Here is an 8,145-nt window from a genome sequence, read left to right as displayed (position 1 = left end):
TGTACTGGTTATACTTTTATAAGCTGTCATGGCTACGCGTATGGTTATGACACTGCGCAGGCAACTTAGAAAGATTGAGTGTTTGTTGTGATCAAGTGTGGGTATGGTCTTCTGCCACCTAGCTTGCATGACATTTGGAACCATACCCTTTCACAAATGAAACGTTTGTAGGTTTATAGGCCTTGTGGGCCCTATATGTGCTTAACTTAGGTAGAAAGTTTGCTAAATCCTAATTATTTGCTACAAGTAAATTTGATGTAATTTAAATTTGATTAGCACTTCAATAAAGAATATCCTAGTTGTCACCCGTGAATATAGGTCAGTTTAAACGAACCATGTAAATCTCTATGTTCGATTATATGTTTTCTCGTTTCGTATTCACGTTTGTGTGTGCTCGTTTCTAGCAACATTGTTCCTAAAAGGATTGGTAAAAACCGATTGAATGATGTATGTTTATTTTTTACATATGAAATAAAGTAGCTTGTAATAATTATCCTATATATTAAAAAACCAAAGTTGTGAACAGTCAAATGGTCTTTTGGTAATTTTATTGTCTATTCTTGTCTGCTATACACGTTCCATCTAAAACCATTTTCATCTGTTGTGTCATCACTTCTTCATCCCTCTTCACCCCCAATTTTCATCTCTAAACCCTCACCCCACCCCACCCCACCCTACAGTCACCATTCCACCATCACGGCACCGCCATATCCGGCCACTGAACACATCTCCACACTCCTTTAACCCTTTCCCCCACAACTAAGCCAAAAACCCCCATTTCCCAACAGAGACCGTCATCATCTCCGATCGGGTCGCACCACCATTGCTAAACGGCGGATTCTGGTCACTATTTCGACGTAACACGGTGTCATGCAGTGGTGCTATCGGCGGTAACCCTAGGAGGTCGACAGCTGCCCCCTAGCATCGGTGACTTGGGTTTGATTTTGGTGTCGAACAACCAACATCGGTGGCGTCGGCGATAGCGGATATGGGGGGAGAGGATCGGTAGAAACGATCAGCAGCGATGGAACCCTACAAAGACCTATCGAGAAAGAAAGGAAAAGGAGACAGCACAGATCGAGGTACGCTTTTTCTCTATTGGTTTGCAATTTTTCAGTAACTTTGATCGGACAGAAGATAGATCGATTAAGGGTTCACTGTTAATTGATTTCAGAACCAAAGGAAATGAATAGTAGATTTGAAAAATTAAAGAGAAGGGGAATGAGGGAGAAACCGTTTTAGAGGGAGGGAGGGAGAGAGAGAAGCAGAGAAGAAGAAGAAGAAGAAGGCCGACCATGGTCTCCGACCGGCCGGCCATCCTGTTCTGGTTATGGTAGTTGTGGTGGTGGTTACTGGTGACATTGAGGGCTCCATTGGGCGTTATCGGTGGTTGTGATTGGCGATGTTAGTAATTAATGGTGTTAATGGCGGTGGTTCCGAACAAGGGATGTGGTGGTTGTCGACGGTGAGCAGCGTCAGTGGTGGATGTAGTCAGAGACGGTGACGATGTTTAGGGTTTAACATTGTCGCTTGCGAGTGTAGCAGAAAAGAACGGCGGCTACGATCTGTTTATGAGTTCCGATAATGGTGGTTACAATGGTCACACTTTTCATCTGAGATGATTGGAACAGATGGCGTCAACGTTAAGATGGTTCGAGTGTGGAAGATCTGGTTACTTCTGTCGGCGGTAACAATCGGTGCTACGGTTACTTCTGTCATTTTCATCTTAGATAAGAAGCAGGTATACTTATTTTGTTGATCGTTTAAGGTTGCTATTTTGTTTTAGGCTTATTTCTTAATTTATATTCAATCGATTGTCTTTTTGCAGCGAATTCTTAATGTTTGTACTCAATTCCACCAATGTTCATACGCCGTGATTGCTTACGCTTATGTTTTGAAACTGTCTAAACATTACCCATAAAGTGGATATCTTGGTCTTACCTTTTTGTGTTAATTGACTATATTGAAATAAACAGATGAATTAAAAGAATATCATGAATTTTTTCTGAATATACACATATTTCCGTCATTGAGTGCCACTCCCCTTGGTCCCCTTGGTTGAGTTCAGCAAATTTCCATAATTGAGTGCCAACCGCTTACTCAACTTTGGTGGTTGAGTTCAGCAAATTTCCATAATTGAGTGTCAGCCGCTTACTCAACTTTGGTGGTTGAGTTCAGCAAATTTTCATGATTGAGTGCCAGCTGCTTACTCAACTTTGGTCCCATTTGATTGCTGTTGGTAGATGTTAATATCATATATAGTATACTTATTACGAATATAAAGGTTTTATAATAATAATCTATCTAAATTGATGTTTTATAGACTTTGGGAAGGTTCCGCTACTTCCAAGATTTGGGGAGCTTCCACACAATGAGCTGTTGTGGGTGACACAGTCTCTTGGGTATGTTTTTCATGAGTCAATCGTTCACCATAAGGTATATATATTTTGTAGTTTACAAGCCATACTAGAGTAAACATACATGCTTCTTTTGTATTATTTAGTTTTTTTCTTAATTAGTGGTTGATTTTTATGTGGCAGTATTTTAATGAAACACATATGTGAACAATCTTGCTTATTAAACCAAAAATGGGATTTATGCAGAGGGATGTTGACTGCAAACATAATTATTTCAGGGGGTTATGACTACATGTATTTGGTGAGAATGATGAATATGGTAAGAAGAGGCCTTAAACTCTATTTTGGGTTTTATTTGCTTGCTGAATTAGGCACACCACATACGACGTAATCTTTTAGGTTCGGATCAGATTTGTGAGGTCTATTCTTCTTCACATTTAACTACAACTAAGTAACAAACCATGGTTCCTGCTAAAATGCAACATATCGCTTTTTTCACTTTGTTCCTGCTCACTTGATGTTTACAAACATTATTAGTGTTTTTAACCATTTTTTTCTCTTTTCACAATCTTATAGTTTTTATGACACGATATAAAGAAGTGTTAGTCTTATGAAAAAAATGTCAAAAGCGAACATATATGTACAGAAAGAAAATGTTATAAGACTTAAGTTTATATGTGATTACGTGGTGATGCAGAAACTGTGACATGTATGCTGGCGCCTGCTTTGTAGACAAAATGCATGGTGTTGGTATATACAACTTTGCAAATGGACATTGGTATGGTGCATAGAACTTTATATATAGATGGTAAGATGGGTTCTGGTGGTTAAACGTAGGGATAATGGGGATCGGTTGGCACCCAACGCATCAACTATTTTACCTTCTTTCTCAAAATTATCACGTAATCCCAAAGGTCAACACACTTGTCCCGTGGTCAAACTCGACGGGTTGGTTAATATAGTTATGTCAAATATGATTACAACACGCATAAGTTCAACAATAATAATGATCTTATACTTGGAACAAAAACCTGACAATTTTTTTTATCAAAAAATATGGGTATAAAATTATTATGTAGATAAGAGTCATTTGATCATAAATGTCAAAACTTGCAGGTGTTGGTGGATCAATGATAACGAGTAGGACCGTGTTGGCGTCGCTATGATTCCGGTCTATAATAGCATATAGCGGATCTGCAAAGACGTTTAGTTTGACTGATATTGAGAAAGCAACCGACAATTTCAACGAATCAGGAGTTCTAGGTGAAGGTGGACTTGGGCATGTTTATAGTGGCATTCTTGTAGATAGAACAAAAATGGCGGTTAAAGTATCTAAATGTGACGATCAACAAGGCGGTCGAGAATTCTTGGCTGAAGTTGAGATGCTCAACCGATTGCCCATAAAAACTTGGTTCGGTTGATTGGGATATGCACAGAGGAAAGAAACCGGTATTTGGTTTATTAGCTTATGACAAATGGGAGTGTTGAATCCCATCTTCACAATAATTTTATGCAACATGTTTTGCAAATTCGGGTTTAGGGAATGTTTGGGAATGGGTATGTATCATTGAAGTTGAAAAGTTTTTCAAAAGTCAATCATTCGTTTATGAAGATGGTCTATATTATAATCTAAATTTCGCTATTCAGCGGTCGATAAGGAAACCCCACCATTGGATTGGGAGGCTCGCTTGAAAATAGCATTAGGTGTAGCCCGTGGGGCGTGGGCTACCTTACCTTACCATCAAAGTATATTCAACGATTCGGTTTAACGTGCGCTTAGCGCGCCGCAACGCGCGCTCGGTATAAACCTAGTTATTATAAATATAACAAAATGTAGTAACTTATGTTACATGAGTTTATTTCAATACACATATTACCTCTTAAATCTTAGCGTTCATTTGGGGTTCAAAAATTTTATTAACAATGTTAGGTGAATGATTAATAGTGTTGGGTGAATGAATCTGGGTTAGAACATGAATTAAAATCGTAAAACATTTTTAAAATCTTTGAGAAAATATTATTCGAGGTATTGTAGACCTATGTTGGTTCAACGTAAGATGACATATGGATATGGATGAGTCAAAAGTGAACGTATATTCGCTTTACAACTCTATTTAAACTTGTTTCAATTAAAGGGGTTCCATGGCTAAAGTATGATGAAGTTTTCTTAACTCTAGCATGTCAATCCAAACTTTCCAACTGCTCACTCACCAATCTGACACGATTGTTGACGTGTGTCGAGTGTGTATGGATTTTCACTATATTTTTAGTACTTTTTACTCTTTTATCAAGCTTTAAATTTATCAAACACGATATAAACTATCACTCTCTACAACACGCTAGGGCAAGTGCACCAATCGTTGGCGTAGTATAGTGATGGTAAGATATTGAGGTCGTCCAATGACACAAGAGCTTTTAATAACAGAATATCGTCGACGTCTAACCAAATTTTGAGAAAAGATTTTTAATTAAATAAAATAAATAAATACAAAAACATATAGACAAGATAGAATCACTTGGTTCCGACTTGTCATTTATGTATCATTTGATGATTTTCGCACTTATGGGTTTTTTAACAGATTATCTTACTTATAGTGGCATGTCCCTCTTTTGGAGCATATTGATCCGAGTCAGCAGGGATACAGTCCCGCAAGGCCGGATTATTGAAAGATAATTAAGTAAGTTATTAATGCAAAATGTGGCATGTCCCTTTTTTGTAGGCGACGCTACCCTCGGCCATATTGGTCTGAGTCAGCAGGGATACAGTCCCGCAAGGCCGGTTTAAAGCTTTAATCGTAGTTTATTTATAAGGGATTCAAGTCGTTCTTGCTTCCCCCGATTTGATTTATCTGTCTCAAAGGAATTCCTAATAAGCTTGAATCAAGTCCTCGCAGGATCTATACACTGAACGAGGCAAGAAGTTTACCGAACCACCCTTCTAACCCCCTTCCAGACAGTTAATACGTTTTATATAGACCGTAAAGACACGGATGAGTGAATCAACAAAACATGTAGAGATGATAGAGTAAAGTTCACTTTCAATATAAGAACTAGTTATTAAAGTCATTAATACATACTCAAATAAAAAGTTACCAAAGCTTGGAAATCAAAAGTAATACATAAATAACTTGTCTTCACCAAGTGATGTCAGAGATTAGCCAAGCATGGCCTTTGTTCGACAAAAACTCTTACTATCATCTTGGATCCGAGGCTACTACACACACTCTAAGGATGGATGATGAATGAATGTGGTGGATGATGGTAGTAGTGGTGGTGGAGTTGTGGCAGATGTGAGAGAAGTGGTTTTCCAAGTGATGAGTTACAAGTGAGCCAAGCACCCCTATTTATAGTTGGAAACAATAGGTTCACACGGCCCCGTGCTTGGTAGGCACGACCACGTGTCATTCTCCTTCTCTATCTTCATTTAATGCACTTGTCAGTCTTACTGCACACACGACCCCGTGGCCTTTGTACTTGCTGTACGAACCCAGATTTGCAAATCTGAGAGTTGACCACGGCCCGTGTCCACGAGACACAGCCCCGTGTCCCTTGTCGGCTTCTGTTTGTCTTTTTCTTCAGGGAATCTTGAGTGGGGCATAGCCCCATGCTTGGCAGGCACGGCCCCGTGTTTGGCTTCTTGTTTGTTGTTTTTATTCTTCGGGTGAAGCTTGGAGGGTCGGTATAGTGTATCAACTTTCCTTCTTCTGTGTTCATGCTGGATTTTGCTGTTAATTTGTTCCTTTTGTTCATTTAAAATCTTTTAATCCTGAAAATCAAAAGTAAACAAAACACACTTTTCCAACATTAATACTAAAAATGGTTGTCTTTGTACCTTATTTGATACAATTTATATGTTGCATTTGGTGTACATCAATTGCCTCCCACGTTCAAAATGCATGATTCATAGAAAAAGAGAATTCAGTGAGAATTTAGTTCACCAATACATTATATTTTATATTTAATAGTCATCTAAGGTTCGTTTTGTAGATTGCTAATTAAATAATTGTTTCTTTTATATAGAGAGAGTGGGGATCCTTCGGAAAGTGTGTTTTTCCTAGAAAGTCTAGGAAGCGATCTGGGCCATCCAATGGGTGTGTTTAATGGTTGAGATCATCTTGGTGGCATTTTCATAATATGTGTTTCTTAAAAATAGGATTATTTAATTAATCAGGGGTAGATATGTCATTTAGCTTGTTTTAAATATGGAAATAACTTTTTCTCTCTCTCTCTCTCCCTTTCTCTCTCTCTCTCTCTCTCTTCCTTCTATACTTCATGAAAAAACACATTAAGAAAACACATCGTATTAATCTGCTTGCTAATCTGTTTGCTGTTAAAACACAGCGTCAAGAAATCCTCCAGCATTACCTGCATGGATGGTAAAACACAGCGTCAAGAAATCTGCTTGCAGATAAAACATGAATGCTAAAACACAACTGTATTAATCTGCTTGCAGTTAAAACACAGTGTAAAGAAATCCTCCAGCATTACCTGCATGGATGGTAAACACGCAGTGTCACAACCCCCGTCCCCCTAATTGCCTGGGAATGGGTGGCCGCGAACTCAGTATTGGTGGTATCGGTGTTTATTAATTTGGCAGCGGAAATTACATCATGACCGTAGTTAGGAAATTATTTAATCAGAGTAAAACACCATATTTTATATAAATAAACACATTGGGATAAAACCCAAGTTTTTATTACAAACTAATTTATAGGGATAAATCCCATTTTATTGAATTTGAAACGCCTTCTTTATTAGGTAACTTTTATAGCCACTTTTCCAAGCCTTCAGTGTTGTCCAGCTGGCTTCTAATTGGCTTTCACATTGTGTTACCTGAAACAGATTTTAAAAACATTTGTCAGTGGGAAATACTGGTGAGTGAATCCCAGTTTAATCAAGAAAAATGTTATCAATTTAAACAGTATTGAGAGCGATTACAATGTTTACATCTACACAATTACTCATTCAGTACTTGCCACTCGACCGTATATGTGGCTACGGTCATATCACACATTGGCTAACTCGTTGTCCAATTGTGAAGGTTATCAAGTAAGGTATACAAAACCCCATAATACCGGCAGTAATTGAAGAATTACAAAGACTCAATCACTGCTAAATTGCATTGTAAAATGGTTAAGGTTTTGTAAAAACTGTTTACAAAAAAGGAGATTAATCACATTGCTGTCTAAGATTATCCTTTAGGGTTTCCTGGTGACAATCTATAAATTACACAAATGCACACGTGTTAGTATAATAACCCATTTTAACATTAGTAATACTCTCCCCAAGACAGCATTCCAACGACTACGTCGGGCAGAACCACGACAGCCGTTACGGAACCCTAGATCAATCGGCAGAGTATCTAATACGTCTCCAGGGGTTATGATACTTACATCGGAGCAGAACCTCGCTATTTAGGGGGGGTATAATACCCGTATATTATGCCTATTATGTGAGAATTCGTTTAGAAAGAAGAGAATTGAGCGACGGAAAAAGAAATCCTGAGGCCTCCTTATATAGGGTTGAAAAACGGGTTTCTCGCAACCCGCGTAAATGTAAGCTTAGGCTTACGCGGCCCGCATCGTAGGGGGTTTAGGCTGTAGCTGATCCGGGTCATTACCTAGGTTCAACACGCGTTCGGACACGTGGCAGCACCGGAGCTCGCCTGATCATTAAGTTGTCGCGGCCCGCGTAAGGATTAAGTGAGATCTTACGCGGCCCGCCTGAACCTTATTTTCTTTGTTTTTTTATTTATTTTAAATATTATAACATATTTTGGGCTCGGTTT

General features: G+C 38.5%; 1 long non-coding RNA gene across 4 annotated transcripts; it reads left to right on the top strand.

Moving 5' to 3' along the window:
- The first annotated feature begins 608 nt into the window (after window positions 1-608).
- On the top strand, window positions 609-3,964 carry LOC110936800. Of its 4 annotated transcripts, none has more exons than XR_002590290.2 (6): window positions 609-1,082; window positions 1,175-1,741; window positions 2,324-2,402; window positions 2,604-2,676; window positions 3,055-3,165; window positions 3,474-3,964. It is a non-coding gene; the product is annotated as an uncharacterized LOC110936800 (long non-coding RNA). The 4 variants fall into 4 exon arrangements; XR_004892180.1 differs by having other exon boundaries at window positions 2,541-2,676; XR_002590288.2 differs by having other exon boundaries at window positions 2,324-2,436.
- The last annotated feature ends 4,181 nt before the right edge of the window (window positions 3,965-8,145 follow it).

This window comes from Helianthus annuus, chromosome 4, assembly GCF_002127325.2.
Source record: "Helianthus annuus cultivar XRQ/B chromosome 4, HanXRQr2.0-SUNRISE, whole genome shotgun sequence".
Taxonomy (NCBI): domain Eukaryota; kingdom Viridiplantae; phylum Streptophyta; class Magnoliopsida; order Asterales; family Asteraceae; genus Helianthus; species Helianthus annuus.
Note: the sequence above shows the minus strand (reverse complement) of the source record. Positions and strands in the feature narration are given on the sequence as shown.